Consider the following 24263-nt stretch of genomic DNA (forward strand, 5'->3'; position numbering starts at 1 on the left):
GAAATGGGTCAATATTCGTTCCGCTTAGTGTATACAGAATTAATTAAACTTCAAAGTAAACCCAAGTGGTAAACACAGCGTTCCGCTAATAGTCAGAACCATTTCCAAACATTATACATCGGCAATGCAGAGAAAACAGGAACTTTCTCTTCGCCTTTATGAAATAAAAGACAGCACTAGTCGTCGACACAACTTCTGAGCTGCGCTTTTGTAAAATATTCACGTTTTTATCCCGAAAAAGTTAGTGGTAACTTTTACGGTATTCAGCTTCTGTTAGTAACGTGGAGAACTCCCCAACAAGTTCTTCACTAAAAAGAGACAGCTAGAGAAATGGAAACGAAGAAAAACAAAATAAGAAAGTTAACTATGCAAGAACATTATATTAAATTTCTGTAAGCACTGTTTTTTATTTAACTTCCTACCCAAAGGGGCTAGTATGGTTGTTGCATAAATTTAACTTTAAGAATCGTCGAAGTATATGAGCCTCGTGGAGTTGGTTAACCGCCAGGCCTCGAAGTTCTTCTAAAGCAATCGAAGAAAAAATATTGAAATGCGTTTCATGCCTATAGCAGGAATATTTTATTTTGCATTGCCTTTTATAAACATTACATTATTCTTCTCTAAAGTAAAGCCTATTCAAGGTTTGTTCCGTAACCATAACTGATGGGAGTACTCGTGCAGTTATTGCAATCATTAGAAGTAAAGATATCATTTTAGAGTAAATACCTTGCTATTGTTTAATTAACCTTCGAAGACATTCATAATGGAGCTACTCTAGATTATTTTTTCGTTTTCTGCCAGCCTAGAAGCCCAGTACTGCCGCCGCCAAAAGTAATACTCTTAATCATCATGATAACCATTCATCCCTTCAACTTTCGTTCCCTCCGATATTTGTACGCTAATAGCGTAGCTCAGAAGATAGTGCGTTCGTCTGCTGTTTCAGAGTTGTGTTCTGATCTAGGTTCGATACTCACTTGGGTTGATTATCTGGTTGGAATTATGATGAAGGATGGGTGGAGCGGAGAAAAATTCTCTCCAGCACTGGGACTCAAACCCGGATTTTCAGCTGTAGTGCTCCGCTCCACCCATCCTTCATCATATGGTAAGGCAGAATTCCTACACGGAAATATTATACGTACTTCGGTACATCACAATAATATGATATGCGTAAATAATCACTTAGTGATTTAAGAAGACGCTCATTCCGCCGGATCCCGGCCACTTAGGCACTCGTAATGAGTGCACCTTTGCACATAGTGTGTTGGACATTGTGCCACTGTCACACATCTGTGACACAGTGCATGAGGGGTGGCCACTAAAGGGAAACTAAGAGGTGGAATTTAAACTGAGAGGATTCAATCCGGCATCGGAACTGGAATCCGGTGTGGCTTAGTGGATAAAGCGTCAGCACGTAGAACTGAAAACCCAGGTTCGAATCCCGGTGCCGGAGAGATTTTTTCTCCGCTCCACCCATCCTTCATCGTATGGTAATGCAAAATTCTTGCACGGAAATATCATACGTACTTCGGTACATCACAATAATATGATTGTAATTAGTTCCGAGGTTTTTCCACACTGTTAACCGAATGTTAGGTGATTAATGGTGAATTCTCAGCCTCATTTTGCGCAGTACAGTACATCTCGCTATCACGAAATTCATCTGTGGTAAATAAAATTGTAGTCTATATAGCGTCGTTAAGTAAGCGACTAAAAATAAACAAATGGAAGACAAATAATTATATGTCTAATCGTCCGTACATTCGGACTTCAGAAATTCCGTCTAATCACCCATTCGCCAGTTCTTCATCTGTACTAGGTGGACAAGTTATCTCCTGTCCGGAAAGCGGCAGCAGCGTCATCACGCGCTAGCGATTACGTAGCATGTGTGGATATCTCGCCAACATGAAATTCTGAGTGGAGACCATCAAAAGAAGCCAGACTCCTTCAGAATCTTCGTTCATAATATGGGTATGTAAAAAGCGTTTTAACTAACTATATATTACAATGAATAATTTTTAAAGGGAAGAATTGTGACAGTGTCGTGTATAGTTCCTGGAATAGCTCAGTCAGTAGAGCATTCGTGCGCTAAGCGAAGGGTCCCGGGATCGATACCCGGACCCGGAACAATTTTTCACTTGAAAATATTCAGCCTACTTCACAGGGAGCTTCTATCTGAAATCCAGATTTGTATTATGTATTATAATGTTTTACTTCAATAGTTTGTAGTTTGCAGAACTACCTATAGCGCGCTGTTTCCATAACCAACATGTGGGAACGCGACCGCCGATAGCTGAAGTTACCACCTTCCGTACGAGGGATAAATATTGCTCATACAGTCTGTCCGTCCACTCACACATGTCTATCAATCTGTTTGTCCCTCTGTCTATCCGTGTATTCATCCATCCTTTCGTCTCTTTTCCCATCCATGCATCCATTCATTTCTTCATCTATCCGTCCGTCTGTCCATCCATCAGTCAGTCCGTCCATTCATCTGTCTCTTCTGTCCGTCCGTCCATTTAACCTGTACTTCCGCTTTCTTAATTTTGCCTTCATCTATCCATTCTTTCAAGCATTTATCTGCGTCAAAAATTAATTAAATACTTCATTCATTCACTTATCCGTGTGTTCCTCCATCCATTCGTTTATCCTTTCGTTCTTTCATCAGTTCATCTGTGTGTCTCTCCGTGCATTCTCCATCGGTCCACCTTTCTGTTTGTCCATCTATCCACCCATCCATCTCTCTGTAAGTCTTCCCTTCAAAATGTCCATCGATATATTCACCAATAATTTCATGCATACGTTCGATTTTCCTACAATTCTCTGTCCATCTCTCCATATGTCGGTCATTTTACCTATCAGCTGTCTACGTACTTAGTTTTTCTGTCTATTTCCCTCCGCCAGTTCGTTATTGTGTCCTTCTGCCCCTTCGTCTATCAATGCTAGTGCCTTCCATAAGTATCGTCAACGGAAAACAATGAACGATTTAACTGTTTGATATACTATATCCACATATATCCGATATTTAGAAGGTCCCTGATATTACACAAAAAAGTCTTATCATACATAGCCCTGATATTATTTCGATCGTTTAAGTGCATAAAAGGGAGACTGCAATTTTTGGGTGAGTTTTCTGGATTCACATTTCATTGTTGATGATCTGATGATTATGTTGTTTACATAATATTTGTTACATATTAATTATTTACATACTATATTTTAACGTTCCCCTTATTAACTAACTACGACAAATTGTGCTTTCATTTCCTTTTCCAGGAAATCAAACAAAAAGGTGATGTTGCAGGTAAAGTTTAGTGTGTAATTTGTAGATCCTGGGTCCTTAATTGTCGTGTAAAATGTGTCGTCATCATTATATTAAGAATCCTACATACAAGCCAAGCTTTAGGAAATTATTACAAATTTGAGAGAAATTTGGATTGTGTAAGATTTGCCCTGGAGTGTACGATTTTATAGTCCCTCAAAAATAGATTGACAGTGTCAAACATCTTTCACATGCATTCCTAAAAAGTCTATTCACAGAGCTTCTCGCTCAGCGGTCCGAAACCTTGGTACTCAGCGAACCTTAAGCCTCGTTCACACTTTTCAAGTAACTTGAATTCAAGTAACCTGAATTCAAGTCGTAGTTCAGACATATTCCAGTTATTTTTGTTTTCAAGTAGGATAAAATGGCTTCAATGGAAGTTGTGCAATTAGGAATTTCTGTAGTATAAAGCCTTCGCCAGGAAAATGATAAATGAATTGAAGAAATGGAAGACGCGTTGTTCTGTATGGGTTAGGAATTTTTTTTATGTATGTATGTATTTATTTACACTGCAAGTGGGCAAGCACCCGGTGGCAGTGGTATATACAATATTAACAATACACAGTTAAAATGATAAGCAATACACAATAAAATTTACAATACATAATACAATTTACAACACATATACAATTTTATACACAATACAATAAGAATACACAATACAATTTAACACAATAATAATAAAACATAAAATAAAACACCTAATTTTACAACACAACCTACATAAGTTTCAATAGTCTTTCACTTTACTCTCATCTCATTCCCTGTAGTGGTACTATGACGCATTTCACTGACACTTTAGCACACATTTCACTGACACTCTGTAACACATTTCACTGACACTATAGAACGCATTTCATTGACGCTATAAATTATCACTGATCGAAACTGTTATATTAATAATAGAAATACACGACAATTACCATTACAAATAGAATAATTGAAATCTTCAACCAGATTTAATAATTCTTAATGTAAATGTAATAAAATGTAAGCAGGTCTGATTTACCGTAATTGAAAATGATTATCTTGAAGCTGTGAGAGTTCTAAAACAATCTATCAGCCACATTGAACCATGCCAGTTTCGGCGATAAATGTCATCCCTTTAAACAACTCTCTTCTCTTCTTAATCCATCTTATCTTCCTCACTTCTTCTCTATCTACAGTTTAATGGTTTTTTATTGTCTTTCATAGGCTATCTCATCTGTATCCACGTTAAAATCTCTGCTGTTCATTTTTTCAATGAACTCTTCCTTCCTTGGCAGCTTCCTTTGCATTTCTCTTACGAAACTTTGCAGTATCTATAATTCGCAGGCCTTCGTGAATTTTATATAACTTCATAAACTCAAATATTTGGTCATTATTTCACTTCCTACTGTTCCCTGTTATTTTTACGTTCCCAGTAGACAAGAAAAACAATCAGCTGTTAATTTAACGCTCGTAACACAGCTGTCAATTTAAATCCCCATGCTTTCTCCTTGAATTCAAGTTATAAGGTGATGTTCACACTTTTCAAGTTGTTTCAAGTGTCCTTTCAAGTCAAATAAAAAGTAGAAAGAGATCCAACTTCACTTGAAACTTGAATTCAAGCCGTTACTTAACTTTAAGTCAACTTGAAACATAGTTCACACTTTTCAAGTTCGTCGAATCAAGTGACTTGAATTCAAGTTATTTGAAAAATGTGAACGAGGCTTTAGTGAAAATAGCTAGAGTCGGTTGAAAATGCGCTTAACTGAAGGTCAGAGTGAAAGTTTTGTTGAATGAACGTAGCGCTAAGGTTCGTCCTTCCCCTTTTAGAATAACAATATTATAATATTCATAAAATAGTAAACTAACAACTTGTTTCTTTACACATAAAATTGTTTCCCAAATGCTGTACTGAATATGATGGGGAAAAATGTAATGGAATATAGATAAAGATGAAATCCCGCAATGAGACCCTCAAAAGTGCTTTATGAAACACTTCTCAGTCTCAGATTTTCCGATGGTTTCCTAAAAGCCGTACCGTTAAATCGTTGACTTCTGATGAGACCAACCAATAAGTAGTATTCCTACGTGGAAGAAAATTAAATCTACGTTCTAGAAGGATTAATTGAGTAACCCACCTTCTAAAGTTAAAGCATCTGGTGATGTAGGTCTACTGGAAGAATTATTTAAAAATCTCGAAAAAGAATGGGGGAACGTACATAGAGATAAAACCTCGTAACGAGGTATTCTGCTGAACTTATGAAATACATTTTACGTTCAGATTTTCTGATGCACTTTCAACAGACCGTGTTGCAAGTTTAATAATAGTAAAACTGGAAACCATATTTTTTAGTCGGAATACTGAACAATGCGACTGTAAAAGTTTTGGCCGTAAAACAAGATAGATAACTTTGCATTTACATCCATTCCCTGTGAAGAATGCGGCGCTATTCTTCCGCACCACATTCCGGTTCATCCACCGGTAACAGACACATAAAACGCTTGGTTCTAAAAAGTATGCAAGTAGTTATTATGCTCGTGTGAGTGTGGGTAATAGGATACATTCTCGACGCGTGGTACAGATTAATCTCTCCGGCCCGGGGCTTGTATGGTTGGATTATCCGCCAGCCTGGCTAGGTTTCATTGCCATATAGGTCTGAGCTATGCGGACCGGGGCTCATAAAATAATCATTTTGGTTGGCTGGAGCTTGATTGCGCTCTGATCAACATTTGACATCGTTCCTGTCTCCCCACTGGGTTGCCATGTACAGTATGTCCCATCTTCAGTAACATCACGCTATTTAGAAATTGAGAGACTGCTGTTTGCACTAATCACATTTTTCAGGTATTGCTCATATTACTATGTGATACGCTTTATACTAATCACTCAATATTGAGACGTGCGTGTATTTCTGTTTTTATTTTTCTCCCCCGACATTTTCTACTTCTCTTTATTAGATGTAGCTCTTCGTATCGTGTAATGTTCGAACTTGAGAGGGGATATCAAGATACTACAAACTTCGCCCTACTCCATAGACATCCCAACAGTACGTGGAAGTAAAGCATGTAAACTAAAATAAGAGTCCATTGAAATCCGGTAAGAGGCTTTATGTTCGGTTCATATTTGTCGAGTCTCTGTAGAACTGGAACTCCCTTTGCGTTTGTTCAGTATTTCCCTTTCCTTACATATGTTCGGAGCCATTCTCTTTAGTTCCTACTCTCCCTGCGCTTTTATGCTTTACCTGCATAAGGATATCACGCAAATATCTTGCGAAGTTACTAATAGTAATGAGTATAGGTAATTTTTCTTGTTATTAATATGACTAAACATTCACACAAATATACGTATAAATAAATCAAACAAAATATATTTTTAAAATTATATGTTCAAATTACCTACTAGTACGTGCAATGTTCAAACATGAAAGAGGAAACCAAGATATTGAAAACGACTTCTTATTCCATATGAAAAAAAAACTAATCGCAAGATAACTTATGTGCTCAAATCCCTAAGCGGTTTAAGATAGTGTCCTGCAATGGTCGTATATGAGAGAGACAACCAAGACATTACAAACTTCGTCTTGTTCCATATGAAAAAACTAATCGCAAAATATGTTCTCAAATCTTTAAGCGGTTTAAAATAATGTCCTGCAATGTTCGAACATGAGAGAGACAACCAAGACATTACAAACTTCGTCTTATTCCATATGAAAAAAACTAATCGCAAGATATGTTCTGAAATCTTTAAGCGGTTTAAAATAATGTCCTGCAATGTTCGAACATGAGAGAGACAACCAAGACATTACAAACTTCGTCTTATTCCATATGAAAAAGCTAATCGCAAGACATGTGCTCAAATCTTTAAGCGGTTTAAAATAATGTCCTGCAATGTTCGAACATGAGAGAGACAACCAAGACATTACAAACTTCGTCTTATTCCATATGGAAAAAGCTAATCGCAAGATATGTTCTGAAATCTTTAAGCGGTTTAAAATAATGTCCTGCAATGTTCGAACATGAGAGAGGCAACCAAGACATTACAAACTTCGTCTTATTCCATATGAAAAAGCTAATCGCAAGACATGTGCTCAAATCTTTAAGCGGTTTAAAATAATGTCCTGCAATGTTCGAACATGAGAGAGACAACCAAGACATTACAAACTTCGTCTTATTCCATATGAAAAAACTAATCGCAAGATATGTGCTCAAATCTTTAAGCGGTTTAAAATAGTGTCCTGCAATGTTCGAACATGAGAGAGACAACCAAGACATTACAAACTTCGTCTTATTCCATATGAAAAAAGCTAATCGCAAGATATGTGCTGAAATCCTTAAGCGGTTTAAAATAATGTCCTGCAATGTTCGAACATGAGAGAGGCAACCAAGACATTACAAACTTCGTCTTATTCCATATGAAAAAACTAATCGCAAGATATGTGTTCAAATCCTTAAGCGGTTTAAAATAATGTCCTGCAATGTTCGAACATGAGAGAGACAACCAAGACATTAGAAACTTTGTTTTATTGTATATTAAAAACTAATCGCAAGATCTAGGCTAAAACATGAAGAGGTAGGAGTGAAAGATAGCCAATATTTTTATAAGAAATTGAACAAACACGACAGGTCTTCTTCTGCAGAGCGAACATCGACGAATATCCAACTTCGTCAAACTCGACTAACTTGAATCGAACATAGTGCCTGTAATACTTTCATCACTTCTATAGTCACACATATTGTTATCGAGAAACTATGATTTATTTAAATATTATGTGAAGTATGTAATTATAGCTATTTTCTTTCTGTAATTTGTATAGTAACAACTGTCATGTATTTTAAAAACAATGTGATGTACCTATATGTACGTATGTTCTGTCGAAGTTTAATCATACTATTGAAATTAAAATTTATTACCTCTCCTTAGAACTAAATAATACTTCACAAGAATTGTTCTAAAATCCTTACTCAGCTAAAAGCATGAAGGGTTCGGAGAGGAGTGTGAGAGGCCAGCGAACTTCAAGGACACAGATCATACAAGGGGCAAGACCGAGCTAGCGAGACAGATCCGCTTCTTCAAAGCAGACTTCGGTTCTTGTCGCGCTCGACAAACTTGAACCGAACATAGAGCATGAAATGCATGAAACTAGTAGCTATCTCATTTTCGTAACTTGCTGAATATAAGCAGTAATGCTTTGGGCCGTGGTCCTGCAGATACTGTGGCAATGTACCGAAATCAGTTATGGAATTGATTCATGTTCAAAAAGGACAATTAAGTATTTGAAATGCCTATATTTTCACGTGATAATGTTTCGTTCAAATTTTTTATCCGGGGCTACGTTCTAGCGGGGTTCAAGTCCTGCTTGAGCTGTTTATATGGTTTTCTAGAGATGTTTCCAAACTACGAGTATAAGGCGAATATGAAATTAAACACACACGACACATTTTTGGATTTATCTTTCCAAATACCATCTCGCTACCACCAATTCCGTTAAAGCTCCATAACTACCACCAATTTCGTTAAAGCTCCATAACCTGGTAGTTGATACAGAGTCTTTAAATAAATTTTTAGATGGAACATCATAGCTTCTTCATTCTTTAGCTGATACATATCTTATTGGATCTTGTGAAAATTGATGAAATCACACAATAGCTTCAGGTTATTCCAAATATAGTTAGAATATTGATAAGTATAAAAAAATTAAATTAATATAAGAGAAAGTTATTGCAACAATAGTTAAGAATGAATTGCAGATTTTATCTGAAAAAATATGCGGTGTGTAAGGGGTATAAGTGCAGTCCTTTCCACAGTCGTCGGGGACGGTCTACAGCAGTGATGTCAAAGCAAGCGCACTTTTCTGACCTTGACGTCGTGCGCGGGCATCAAGCGCTAAATATGGATAGAGGAAGGGCTGTGTATATGAATCAGCAGCCTGTTGGATTAAGAAAACAGTGGTGCACAAACTTCAAATGGAACGTAATATTTTATGTCGTTATTTTATATGGCTTCTTTCTGTTTGATATTATCTATATTGTCTGTAAAACAAAAGTACTAATATCAATTCCTTAATATTACAGATGTGTTTTAAATGTTAATAACATGATAAAGAGTTAAGAAGGGATATTCACATAAATTCCATAGTAGTACAACTGTACTGTACTAAATGGATGAAACACATCATTCATAAAGAAAGTGATATCCCCCCAAAAAAAGACTGAGTATGACATGATAAGTTGGAATTGATATTGATGGTACCGTTAGCCTTATAAAAGTAATCAATAAACTAATCAAAACAATATTACAGTACAAAGCAAAGTTAGGCTACCTAGATGCTGTATATGTTTTAAGTGTAACTAATATTACATAACAAAACCCTTATCGCATTATGCTTTTAAGGTGATATTGGTGAACAACTTCATATCATCAGAATATTAAATTATTTTCTCGAAACCTGCTGAAGCTATAGAGCTGACATTTTTACAACACATAGGCACGTATATTTTGCTTATGATGTAACAGTAGTTGCTTTGTTAATTAATTTCCTTACAAACAATTTCCATGCGAATATTTTCAAAATGTTCAATACACTATCTTAAGTAATACGTATTTACGGTTTATTAGATTTACGAAAACATTCTGTAAGGTTACTAAATAAATAGGCCTATGTCTGAAAATTTCACTTTTCTATTTAAAAAGTTGAGAAAATATTTCTTTTGAATAAAACAAACTTGTGAAAAATGAGCCTTGAAATTAAAACTTTCATTCTTATAATGCACTGAAACTTCTCAGACACATCTAAATATTACATGGATATAGCTTTAATAAGTTCTCTTCCCTTTATTTATTGAATCAGTGCTGGCCATCCCTGAATATAAATCGACCAAGCGGCATAATATATACTACTTATTTCGTCTATCTCTTTCCTTTCCGCTGTAAAGCGCTCAGGCCCTTCTGAGCTCTAAAGCGCGTGCTTGCTCCTATGGGCATCAATTGACATGACTGGTCTACAGGATCAAAAAATGTCGATACAACATAGGGTCAAAACTTGATAGTTTTCCCAGAAAAATATTTCTTCTCTTATTTTATTCGCGTTACACTGCTTATATCGTTAGTAAAATTACGAGAACAATTACATTAGTAGGTATATCTAGCAAAGAGTTAATATTAGATTAAATAAATATTTGTGTGTTCTATTACGTTTTCGTGAAATTAAATATAATTGCATGCTGAAATTTGTTAATATTCTGGCGTGAGAGACGTGGCAACGTGTTTAGCAGGCGGTACAGGTAACTCAAACTAGGAAGCTGCCTGGAGAGGAGAGGTAGTAGAGCTAACGGAGGGGGCCCCATCTCTGCTCCTATACCCAAATACAGTCATATTATCTGAAAAGTTGACCTCCTGACAATGTTTTCATGTTGCATCCTCCCTATAATATATTTAGCAATATTTTAATACATTATAATTCGTTTAATGTTATTGGTGTTAATGATTTATTTTCTAATTACTTACTTACTCTGCACAGAAGTACGTATATGTTAGCTGAATTCAAGCTCCCAATCCATAGGTCTACTATCGAGCGGATGACAGTTCGGTACCAGGTATTCGATAAACAACTTACTGTCATTCACAGTTTAGGAATATCATGTGTTTTTAATTTATGGAGAAAGTCGTAATTCAAGGGAGGCAAGAAGATGTAACGTCAATGTTTTCCGCAATGAAGGTTACCTAATCGGCGAACTTTTGTATCAGTTTCTCAACGATTATTAGAAATTAGGAGTCTCTTACCCCGTTTCGAAAATCACACAAACAGAAATTTACTTAAAAATGGTACTACTTTATGAAAGCGGGAGAGATTAAAATGATGCATTTAAAAAAGTTCGTTTGATTTTTTGCAGTAAACCATTATTGTTTATTTTCTAGACGTACAATTAAAAAATGGATTAATTTTGCCAAAATTATTAAATAAAATGGAAATTTACCATAAATTTCTATTAATGAGATTGAAAGTTTGTATTTCCTGTTCGTTTTATGTAAACAACAGTCCGCCCCTGCATTAGAACAGAGCATCTGTTTTGTACTGGTATGTCTGTAATCGCTTGAGCTGTACTGTGTACTTGTCAACTCCCTCCTCCCCATCCAGCAACGTTGCCAAACGCCTAATATTGTAAACTTTAACAATTAGTTAAATATTGCAATTAGAAAAAAAGTGTGAGGATATTTTTTCTTCATTATGACATGAACAATCATCAGTTAAAATAATGGCACTTGTACCCCTTACGCTCTGTGTATTGTAAGCCTAGGGAGAGGACTGGAATTGTTTCAACTCAGAATGAGTGGCAGCATGAATTCAATCGGAGATAGAAACAAATCACTTCAGCCTAGTTTCGTGAAAGCTAGAGATTATAATGGTCATGATAATGAGTCTCTTTTCCACAGTTTCCAAAATTAATTCTTGAAATATTCTTCTGAGTTTCCACTACTTTCCATAATTTTATTGTTCTGAAAATTGGGCACAAGACAAGTTAAATATACAAGGATCCGTCTCACGTCTGGACGTCGAAAAGAAAAAAAAATGAACCAAGAACTTGAAGAAATCGATGCTGAAATTCAACGTTTCAAAACCATGGGACTCTTCCTTTGCTATAATGTGTGACTGAATATTTATTAATAATACTAGATGGGTTTTCACCCAGTGGTAGTTACAGGAAACAATAACGATACATAAATAAAAGACATTAAAGCTAAAGAAATACAGAGTATCAATATAAACAACGACAGCAAGTATGAGAACGAACAAGAAAATTTACAATCAAAAGTCTATAAATATATATTTTTATGTACACTCTTCACTACCAACACTTTCAACGTTTCCCCTTAATTTACCTTGTATTTTATAATGTATTAACGTTATTTAAAATTTAAAATTTAACTTCTGTACAATTATTATAGGTGGGTGGATCAGTGGGTGGGTGGATTTGTAGGTTGGTAAGTTGTTCCCGATCTCTGATAACCAAAGCTCGGAACTTGGGGACTTGTGCCTTTGCACGTGGCTAAGGGACTGGACTTCAATGTCAACAACTCCCGCTTCCAGCACGGAGGTACAGTCAGGTCTGCTATAAAAGTAGTTTCTGACTATAACAACGTATTGATAGTATTATGGTAGATTGAAACACGTAATTTTGCAGCATACGTATAATGAAAATAAACACGAGAAATATATCAAATTTACTGTTCTGCTCTGTACATTTTATTACAGTGTATGACTACGTACATTCGAAGATTTTCGAACCCGTAACTTCTTCGCCTGTTAGTTAAACATGATTTGAAACGAGAGAAACTTATTTCCACTTCACATGAAATGACGGGAACAAACTTAAAATACTGAATGTTTTCACTGTTACTGTTTTCTATTCGATTTTCAGCAGTTGCTAGCTGATCTCGTATCTGAAAAAGATAAGTATATCCCAAATTTTTCTCGAAAATAGTTTTCAATTTGTGTGTCACCACTAGGGCAGGTCCCTCTACGACTTGTTCCATGGCTGTGGACAAATTTTCCACCGATTTAAGGGACTTCAATGTATTTCACCGTTTCCAGCCTCTAGTTTATGTGTGGCACAACTTACAAAATATAAACTTTAGATTCGAAGAAAATAATGTATCTCCTCCAAAGTCCTCCACGAATTTCTGTACCTAAAATTTAAAAAATGTATTTTCAAACTCCTATAATACCCATTCGAATAGCACGTATTTTCTAATTCCTGAAGCAGACAGTTTACCTGTAATACTCTGAATGTCATTGGCTTTGACATGCCACAGTTTCCTCGTCCGTCTTCTTGTCGTTCGATGTGGCCACTTTCTTAGTCTACATACGAGTGTCCCTGAGCATTTGCAGCGTGAATATTGTGTACGTTGTACCTGTAACCTTACTCATGCACACGACACACAAGTCCCCAAGTTCCGAGCTTTACTGATAACGAATTTGAATTACATTATGTTCCTCAGGAGTCACACGATAGCTGAACTGTGGCGCGAGGTGACAGACCAGTAGTGAGTGATTACATAGTAAGAGTGCACGGCGACTCACAGCAGAAATTCTCAAGAAAATCGAGCCTTCTTTCGAGGAGTACATTACGACCCTTTGCAATGCCAAGTACAGTTAGGTGAAAATAAATAAAAGAAGACTGCAATAAACGAGGTTTCGTTATTTCCAAGAAAGATATCTTCTTTGTACTTAATAAGATTGGTAAAGCTCGAAATGGACTTCATTTGTATCATCTCGTGGGGTGCGGCGACTTTTGACGAGAAGTAGATTTGAGTGCTTTTTACACTCTGGAATTAATCCCATCAGAGCTTCGCCAGTCTTATTAGGTACACACAAGATGCCTTTCTTGAAAATAATGAAACCACGTGTTTTCAGGCTCCTATGATTTTAACGTAACTGTACATAGCATCGGAAATAGTTGTTGTTTACCCCTCCCAAAAAGGCTCGATTTTCTTGGGCATTGCTACTGTGATACACCGTGCACTCTGATTATGAAATCACTCACTACTGGTCTGTCACCTCTCGCCGCAATTCGGTCGGTGTGTTTCCTGACGCGTATGATGTTATTCAAATTCGTTCTCAGAGATCGGAAACAATCCTGTACATAAATAGCTAATTAATAAATAGGTAACAATAAATAAGTGAATAAAATCAATAATATTCTGGTTAAAATACTCTTAAACACTGTATTTAATATTTCCTGTATATATATATATATATATATATATATATATATATATATATATATTTCTCTCTTACTTACATCTTCTGTTCCAGTGTAGGCCTATAGTGAGATACAGAGACCATATTAGGTATGAAAGGAAAACTTACTCAGATATTTCCCATGTATTACTCGTTGCACGATTGATTGCCGGCGGCCAGTAGGCGAACTAAAGCATAAATAGGTTGCAGCCGCCAAATTACTCTTCAAGGAACGACCACTCACATAAATTGAGGAAAAGAAGGCAGAGGACGGACACTGGAAAGTTTTCTTTTCTCAATCGTACTGTCAGGGACTGGAATGCTTTACCTGCAGACTTACTAAAGGCTTTACCAACAACCAAAAAGTATTTAAAAATAGGCTTAAGGACCTTACTAATAGACGGTAATTATACACAGTATTTAAAGGGTGTAAATGATATGTTGTTATTGAAGTGTTGTATCAGTGAAGAATTATGTTGTGTCAGTGAAGTGTGTTGTATCAGTGAAGAAGTATGTCGTGTCAGTGAAGTGTGCTGTGTAAGTGAAACGTGTTCCTGTCAGTGAAGCTCTATAGTTTATAGTGGCAGTGCATAGTATTTGAACAGTGAAATGTTTTTGAAGTGTTAGTGAAATCAGGATAGAATCAGTGAAATGTGTCGTAGTTCCATTGCAGTGAGTGAGTTGACAGCGAAATGAGTGTAATTTGAAAGGTACTTGTGCAGATATGAACATATCATACTCGTGGGGTTTAGTTCGATCTTAGTTTTAAGATACAAATTAGATTTATTTCAAATGTTATTTTAAGTGATCGTTTCATTTAATTTAGTATATTCCCTGTTGTTGTTGTTGTTATTGTTATTATTATTATTATTATTATTATTATTATTATTAATTATTGTTAGTATTAATTATTAGTATTATTATTAATTGTATTTTAATTAATAAGTTTATTATTGTCATTATTGAGTGTAATTAGTTACCACTGCCACCGGGTATATACCCACTGCAGTGTGAATAAATACATACATACATACATACATACATACATACATACATACATACATACATACATACATACATACATACATACATACATAAACACTGGATCGTATCGCATAACGCAGCGCCAGTGCCTCTCTCGAAATCGGCAATCATTCGTGCAACGATTTATATATATTTTAACTCAAAAAAAAAATAGGAGAAGACAAGCTTTAAATGATGCTGTATTTTCCATTATTTCCTTATATATTTTCACTTATTACAAATTTTAAATACATATATACACTGATGTGTCAGACAATTTGGTATATTTTCTTGAAGCTTTCCTAGGGCTACTCTTCTTGGTAAATATTGAACTCAAGCAGGCGTATATTTGTTCAAGTACCGACATTTTGTGCGTTATTGCATTTGTCGCTTTTAAAATTAAGCAGACGGAATTTTTGCCATTATTCTCTGTGTTTGTACTAATGCAGCAAAGTTTTTATCTACTTACTCTCAGTAAAATTAAACCTGTTTCATAATTCGCTTGATATGGCACTGTACAATTATATTAGCTTTTATCTATACTAGTCTGCATCTGTAGCCCCATGGGGCCTATCATATACATTAAAGTATGTTTCGACGTATGAATACGCAGAACCTCTCAGTGAGTTCTATTGAAAAATCTGACGGTGATTACAATAAAAATTGGACACATGTATACACGTGTATGTGAAGGTTGTCATATAATATTAGCTCTTTATGGTTACATCATAGCGACATAAATATTACGTTTAATTCCATGGAACGTTTAATCGAAAATTATTAAATCAGTAACAGAACATATGATGCCGTCCTCGGTGACGCAGTTGTTAACGAGTATAGTTCGAGGCTAGAGAAATTGCGATGTAAAGGAATGCTGTTGCAATAAAATTGGATTAAGAAGCACTCTACAAACCAGGGTGGTTACTGTAGGTTCACAAAACACTAGTTGGAATAATAATCTTTAGCATTAATATTGTTAACATTGAAAGATTATTAATAATTTCTTAGCGACATATATTTAAATCAAATACCAAGACACAGTGTTAAACTAATACTTGTGGGCTACTGCATGTATCTATGACTGAACAGCGCATCTGTGTACTTTGAAGTGATTAGTAACAAAACTAAAAACAATTGCTGGATACCATAGATTTATTTCTACTGGCAGAGTTAAGGCCATAAGGCTTTCCACTCAACCATTAGACTATGGGTATAAGAACAATAGAAAATTTAAAAATGACAGAAATACAGGAAAAATATACAGGGACATCATTTTATTTTTACTAACATTTTTAATGTTAACTAGGCTATACCTTTGAATTAACACTCTAGAACCGGAAACTCCGTTTGCTACCCCTTCCACGACTGGAGTTCGATGATACTGGCGTAATATACAAACAAATCACTTTACTAGGTATAGGAGGGAAGAAAGTAGTTAATCCATTTGCGTAAAGTAGGAAATATCGCAATTTTGAGTTTGATAATTTTCATTATGTTTTTGCTCATGAACTGAGTTATCCATGCAAACGTATTCATTATGCAGTGTATATTATACTGTCTACAGCACACTAGCGTACAATGTAGAGAATGAAGTTAAATTGAAAAATAATCATAATATGGATATTTAAACACATTTTTGAAAATGGTGGCCGTTCATTTCGATACAAGCTTCAGTTCTTTTGTGCATATTATCGCACTATAGGATAGTGCATCTAATTTCAATTACCAGTTTCGCCCTTCGTACTAGCAACCACGTTAAAATAATTATTTTATGGAGTACCTTACGTACTGTAAATTCAATCTTCACTTCTGCCCGACCGCAAAGATAAAATTACTCAGATATGCTATCTACTGTCCGTCCAAATGTTTTGTCACAGAATCGTAGACAGGGGAGAAATCACGTGACAGTGAATTACTTAACGAGGCTCTTTTATTTGAGTTATTTTAAACAGTTGTGTAATATTACGTAGGCGTCCAATTCCTAAGAGAAATTAATGTTTTCAGAAAAGAGCTAAGGTAGCCCAGCCAATAGCCTTTATAGAGAGGCGAGCAGAAGCAGGTGGAGAAAATCGCGATGCGACGTAGGCAAACGGACGACAGTACCTGTGCGAAAATATGATCCAACATTGAAAGCTCTTTCTTTATTGGAAAACGTACTATATTCACTAACTCAGTATTGCTTACTATATGCTACCTTGGTTCTGTGTGGAGGACAATTGGAACTTCATTAGTAAAAGGGGTGGGAATGAAGTACATTCAAAAACTCAGGTAGGCCTACTATAAAAATTGAAGTAAAATAAAATGATGTCCCTGTACAATTAATAATAATAATAATAATAATAATAATAATAATAATAATAATAATAATAATAATAACAATAACAATAATAATAATACGAAGAAGAAAATGAAGACAAATTTAGTTACATGTAATTCTAAAAATCGAAGAATTACCGCAGTGTCAATCGAAGTGTCAGTGTTAAAATAATAAAACAATTTATATATACAAAATAAATATCATATAGGCTATTACAAAACATTATGTTTTAGGAAAGCTCACATGTAAATGTGACATTTGAGTTCCTTTTCGTAAAATGTTCATGCAACTCTGCTGAAATCATAATAATATAGTTGTGAACATCATTATACAAATTGTGTTTATGAAATGAATTTATGTCTACTTTCATGTCAGACTTCATGTTTCTGTTACAGACTTGTACATAGTATGGTAGTCCATCAAATTTCAGCTGACGGTACAGTCTGATACTTGTCACTGTCTGTCAAATCATGGGTGTGATAGCATAATGAATGTTACCGTGATCAAACTGCTAGTAATGTGTCAAAATAATGAGATACCTTGCTAGAGTAGAAAATAAAACTCGTAGACTGGAGAAAAAAGTATTGTGGATTAATTGAAAATATCCTCGTAGTTTGTATAGTAGGAGACACACAAATTTTGCAACCAGTATACCGATGTTATCCTTTCATGTTTTAAAAAATAAATTGAAGTTTGTTCCTAGTAACGTATGAGTTCTGTTGCAATATAAAAATAGAATTATCCGTAGAATTCTGTTACCCTATTTCTGTGAATCCCGTGTCAATACTGTTCCATTTGTATTGTCATTGCTGAGTAATAAGTAATTCGAATGCAATCACTTACATTGATAAATCAAGTAGTTTTTTTATATGTTAAAGCGGGCGGGCGACCATAAGATAGATTGTACGTACTAATCCTAAAGAGGCATGGCAGTTGGTGACCCAGTAGCGGAACCCACTCCCCTCCCGACGGGAGTTGTGCCTACACCTCAGACCGTTGGCCAGACGGGAGGAGTGGCTTACACCTCAGACCGTTTGAGGAGGGAATGTGGGGGGGCTGTTGGGGTGTAATGGTACACGGACTTAGAGGGATGTCGGGAATGGTCGTTAGGGTGTTAGGGGTTAGGTCGGTTCGGCGTGGGTGCGGTCGTTGGGCTACAACTCATCCCAGAAGCGCACAATAGACCTCAGGTCTCGGTGCATAGGGTCGTTCCCTTCCCTGCCTCATAGAGAGAAAAAAAATCCTGAAGAGGAGAAGTGAGATGAGAATTATGTGGATGAATTTTCAGAATAAAAATATGACAGACTTTGACATGGGCAGTTACGTAACTATCATTACAACTTAGAAGGATCTCGTCAATAACCGACTCTTATGGGCTCTCCGATGCCATGCTTTCCTACGATATCGGCACTGGTCCGTGATCATTAATGTTAACATAGAGGAGATTAGCCATCTCCGTCTCGTATCTTGAATTAACTTATAACAAGGACCTTCGCAATGAATGTTTCATGAATCTTAAAGTAATAATAATTTTCATAAAATCGAGTATTTGGTGAAAAAATTGTGAATTTTAAATTGGGAGATCCTCCGACCTTTTCCAATACAGTTATGATTCCAGTCAACCATGGTTTGGCACTGGACTGTCGGAGGAGAAAATTAAGTAGTTAATGAACCTATTTTAAGAATTTATATATTCGTTATTATTAAGTGGCTTGGAAGAGAAGCCAACTCTTCTTCGAGTTCTACTTAAAGGACATTATAACACCAGTGAATCTTTATCAGAATAGATACACATTTAGAACACCGGTACTTACACAGAGTGTAAGGGGTGTAAGTGCCATTATTTTAACAACTGATGATTGTTCAAGTGATAAGGAAGAAAAAATGTCCTCAAAATATTTTATAATTGCAATATTTAATTAACTATTAAAGTTTACAATATTAGGCGTTTGGCATTGTTCCTGGATGGGGAGGAGGGAGTTTATAAATACACAATACAGCTCAAGCGGATACAGACATGCTGGTACAGATTCTCTGTTCTATTGCAGGGGAGGACCGTTGTTTACATAAACCGAACAGCAAATACAAACTTTCAATCTCATTAATAGAACTTTATGGCAAATTTCCATTTTACTTAACAACATTTGCAATATTGGTCCATTTTTTTATTGTAGGTCTAAAAAATAGACAATAATGGTTTATTGCATAAAATCACAAACTTTTTTTTTTAAATGAAATATTTTAATCTCTCCCGCTTCCATAAAGCAGTACCATTTTTAAATAAATTTCTGTCTGTGTGATTTTCGAAACGAGGTAAGATACTCCTAGTTTATAATAATCGTTGAGAAACCGCTACAAAAATTCGCCGATTAGGTAACCTTCATTGCGGAAAACATGGATGGTACATCTTCTTGCTTCACTTGAATTAAGACGACTTTCTTCATAAATTAATAACATTATGTTAGGCCTAAACTGTGAATGACATTGTAAGTTGCTTATCGAATATCCTGTACTAAACTGTCATCCGCTTGGCAGTAGATCTATGGACAAGGAGCTTGAACTCAGCTGACATGTATGTAAGTCTGATCAGAGTACTGCTTGCTGAACACGTTGCCACGTCTCTTACGCCAGAATATTAACAAATTTCAGCATGCAATTGTATTTAATTTCACGAAAACGTAATAGAACATACAAATATGCATTTAAACTAATATTAACTCTTAGCTAGATATAACTACTGATGCAATTGTTTTCGTAATTTTACTAACGATATAAGCAGTACAACGCGAATAAAATAAGAGAAGAAATATTTTTTCTGGGAAAACTATCAAGTTTTGACCTTATGTTGTATGGACATATTTTGATCCTGTAGACCGTCTTCGACGACTGTGAAAAGGACGGTACTTATACTCTTTACACCCTGTATATTCTTGGATAAACTAAGTCATTCGGTAGTATAGTCTATTGGGATTATCGAAAATCAATCAGTTGGTTTTCATATTTTTACCGGATTTATACCACATCCTTATGGCAAAATGTGGGGTCTGTTATGAGACATTGAATCCCTATACCTATTCATAGTTTGGAATTTATTTATTTCTGCACTTTACTAAATCTTTCTCTTAGTAAAAGTATTTCTTGATAAAATTTTAACCCATTCGTTCATCTTTTATAATGATCGACAAAACCCTAGATAAGGTCTTTATCTTAGACTGTTCAGCATGTTCACTTGGCCGTTCTACGTTGCACTAAGCTCATGGACAAATGTTGCAATTATTGTAGGAAAAACGGAAGTACTTCACGGAAATCTTCTCTAAACCCCGTCATTTTCCACCAAAAATTCCTCATGTCCTTGTCGCGATTCTAATCTAGGTGTACCGCGTGAAAACTCTTCTTCGCTCCATCTTTTAAATTCAAATTTTTGGAAAATGTTCAATTCCATTCGGGAAAGTAATTTCAGTTTTCGAAGTAGCAATATAAAGTTCGGAAGATGTAAAGTTAATTTCATAAAAAGGAAATTCAATTTCAGAAAATATAATTCTAATTTTGTAAATTTTTCACGCAAATCAAGATTTCAGGTATAACTCCCTGTAAAGTTGATTTGAATAATTTCGAGGGAAAAATTGTTCCGGAGCCGGGTATCGAACCCGGGACCTTTGGTTTAACGTAAACGTTAAAAAAATCTTGATTTGCATAATACACGTCACTGTTCGTTAACAGAAAACCACAATTTAAGACACACGGAGTTAGTGTGCACTCGAAGTTGGTTGCTTGACGGTTGTCAGCCCACTTTGAGGTCTGTGGATATAGAAGGAAAAATTGGATCGGTGCCGGTTAGAGTTCCCGGGTAGGGCGTTGGTACGTTAAACCAAAGGTCCCGGGTTCGATACCCGGCTCCGGAACAATTTTTCCCTCGAAATAATTGTAAATTTTTGTTAGTTAAATTATTTTATTTTTTTGTTCTTTTGAATAGTATTGTATTAAATTAGATTTAGTTGCACAAAATCAATATAAATTATTGTTATCATAGTAATGTTTATTGCAATGTGAATTAATAATGTTAATAAACGTTGTTCATTATATGGCAGTGTAACTACAATATTTCTGTTCCTTTGAGAGAATAGGGAGAATCAACTTCATTTTATCACGACGTATACAATGCAGGGTGATCCGCTTGGGTATGGATAAAATAAAGATACTATAAAACATATACTACTGAACTTTGTTTGTTGAAACTTTGTGTATAAAACACTGAAGGATGGGAGATTCCTCAGAGCTCAACATGACTCCCATTGCGCACCCTGCACAACTCATAACGGTGATAAAATTCAGACCATGTCCGTTGTAATATTAGAGGGGTGATTTGTTAAAAAGGCGAGTAATTTTTACTCTCAGATCATTAATGTTCCTGGGTTTCTGTGAAGAGAAAATGTTTTTATCAAAGCCCTATATGAAGAAGTCAGGAAGTGTTAGATCTTGGGAGTTTGGGGGCCAAGCTAACAGCTGCTTCTGCGACCTCCTGCATGTTTGTTTTGTTTTTTTTTAACACAGAACCTGTTTCTACAAATTTTCGTCACCACAACATTATGCAATCGTATTTAGGAACATTACGCACACCATACTCACGTCGAAATTCCCTTTGAACTCTTTTAACACTCTCAAATTTAGCATACCAAAGAACACGTAGTGCCCGCTGTTGATTTGTAGTAGCCATTTTAATCATCTACTATTTTCATTTGTCCTTTCAGGCTATGTATTGTTGATTGTCATATGTGGAAACTCCAATCTTTTAATGATAATATAACCAGCAAGAAATTTTCCCTACTATTATAACAGCTTTATAATAATAAATTAATATTATCCATACCCAAACCGATCAGTCTGTAGAACTACAATATACTGTTACTGTATAGCTAATGAATAAGAAAACCTTCAAATCCTAAATTGGTTTCATTCTTTTCTGAGTTTGGTATCATCTCCGATATTGAATTTACATTTTCTGAAGTTGAGGTTAGTTTTTCCGAAATTAAAATTAGCTTTTCTGAAATTGATAATAGCTTTCCAGAAATTTAGGTTGAAAAGATATAGTGAGTTGTTTTTGCAACATTATAATAATTATTTAATCAGCTTTTGATTCTTTATTACGGAATAATACGAGGTGTTATTCGAAATTTAAGACAATTAACTGACGTAAGTTTATTTGTATTCTTTCATTCTTGCAGCACAAGTCAATAGAAATTCGGAAGAAAGTTTGTAGGCAGAGACAATGTGAATAAGATTCTTATGTTGAACTGTAAAATATTGATACATTCTTGTGCAGTTCATCTTCACTACAGAGCGAAGAGCTTTTCGATCGTTGTAGAGAGTCTGTAAGGAGATTGTGGCGGGTGGGTGTACGTGTACATCCAAACGGGGCAACTTAAGTAGCTGTAATCATGCTCTAATGTTGCAGAATATATGGCGTAGTATTGCAGAAGGCTTTGAGGATTTTAATAATGTCCTTTTATTAATGAAACTGCAAATAATCCTGTGTTTGTGTATACTGTATTATAATCTAAAAATAAAAGAAATTTATTACCAATATTATCAATAATGTTACTACGTTCTTGCCTACTTCATCATCATTATCATCATCTGCAGAAATTTTCATGGATTGAGCCTATAGTTTCGGTCTCATGAGTTGAACTGTTCTATCCATTGATTTATTGTTCTAACTACTGTCTTTTACATATAGATATGTATTTAGTTTTCAGAGGTTCTCAGTTCTGTTAAGGTGAGCTAACGAACTTTCCTTGTATTTTTCGCCCAAGCAGAAAATGGCCGCCAGTCACAGTAGGACACACACATGAGACGAATCTAAGGAATTTTAGAATGTTACATTTGTTCGGATCAAAATTTCTGCACATTTAAAGGACAAAACTAAAATTCTCTAAATCATTTATTATCATAATCAGGCTTAGGATCCGAGAAAACTTGAGAATGAAGTGAAGTTATAGTGCAACGGAGTACAGATGGAGTGAGGTGGCGCGTTGAGTTTTGTTTATCTGTACGTTTGTGTACAATCCGGTTCGTGATCAGAGGTACAGTATTCTTCCGTCTCTCCGTACGAAACGAACTCAGGCCATCACAGTGCATTTTCAATTCATAGTGAACAGTTTTTTTGGACTAGTTACAAGTGTGTACATGTTAACGCTAACGCCTTCAACGTCTCCGAGGGACATGAAAAGTTGTGAGGTATGTATCTTACTTCATTTTCCACCGTTACTAGATTGCACTGTTAACAGTAGAATATAACGCAGCACATTGACATCATCGTTTGCATTCACAGTATGTCTGTCTACTATGTTCAAGGAACTATATAGTGAAGTTGTGCGTACATTGGTTGCTAAAGTGTCCCGAATCCTAAGCCTGATCATAATACATTGCTCTCTTAAATTAACTGATCATATTTGGAATTCAATCAATGACTTTTCCAAAACACGCAATGATATGTTTCATATAAAACAAATTTTATCTAGAAGAGAAAGAAAAATCGAGCTAAATTCTATTTAAATTGCTTTGTTTGAAACATTTCAAAGAATAACCGCCTGAAAATAATGAAGTTAGTTACGGCTCACCCTATATCATCTGTGCTGACGGTATCACTTAATACCATACGAGTATTTCATTAGAATCATCTCACATCCAATTAGCTAGTCTGCTAAATTGAAAGAACTCTTCTTGACTATGGCTTGCCGTGGTATTTTAAGGCGCTAACATAAATATCGAGATAAGCTCTAATAGAAAACACTTTCCCACATAAATTTCGGCTTTTTACAAATAACTTATTAAACCTCTCGTCTGATTTACGCTTCTCGACTTGGTTATTGGTTAGTGTCGCTCGCACAGAACAAGTGCT

This window comes from Periplaneta americana, chromosome 17, assembly GCF_040183065.1.
Source record: "Periplaneta americana isolate PAMFEO1 chromosome 17, P.americana_PAMFEO1_priV1, whole genome shotgun sequence".
Classification (NCBI taxonomy): Eukaryota; Metazoa; Arthropoda; class Insecta; order Blattodea; family Blattidae; genus Periplaneta; species Periplaneta americana.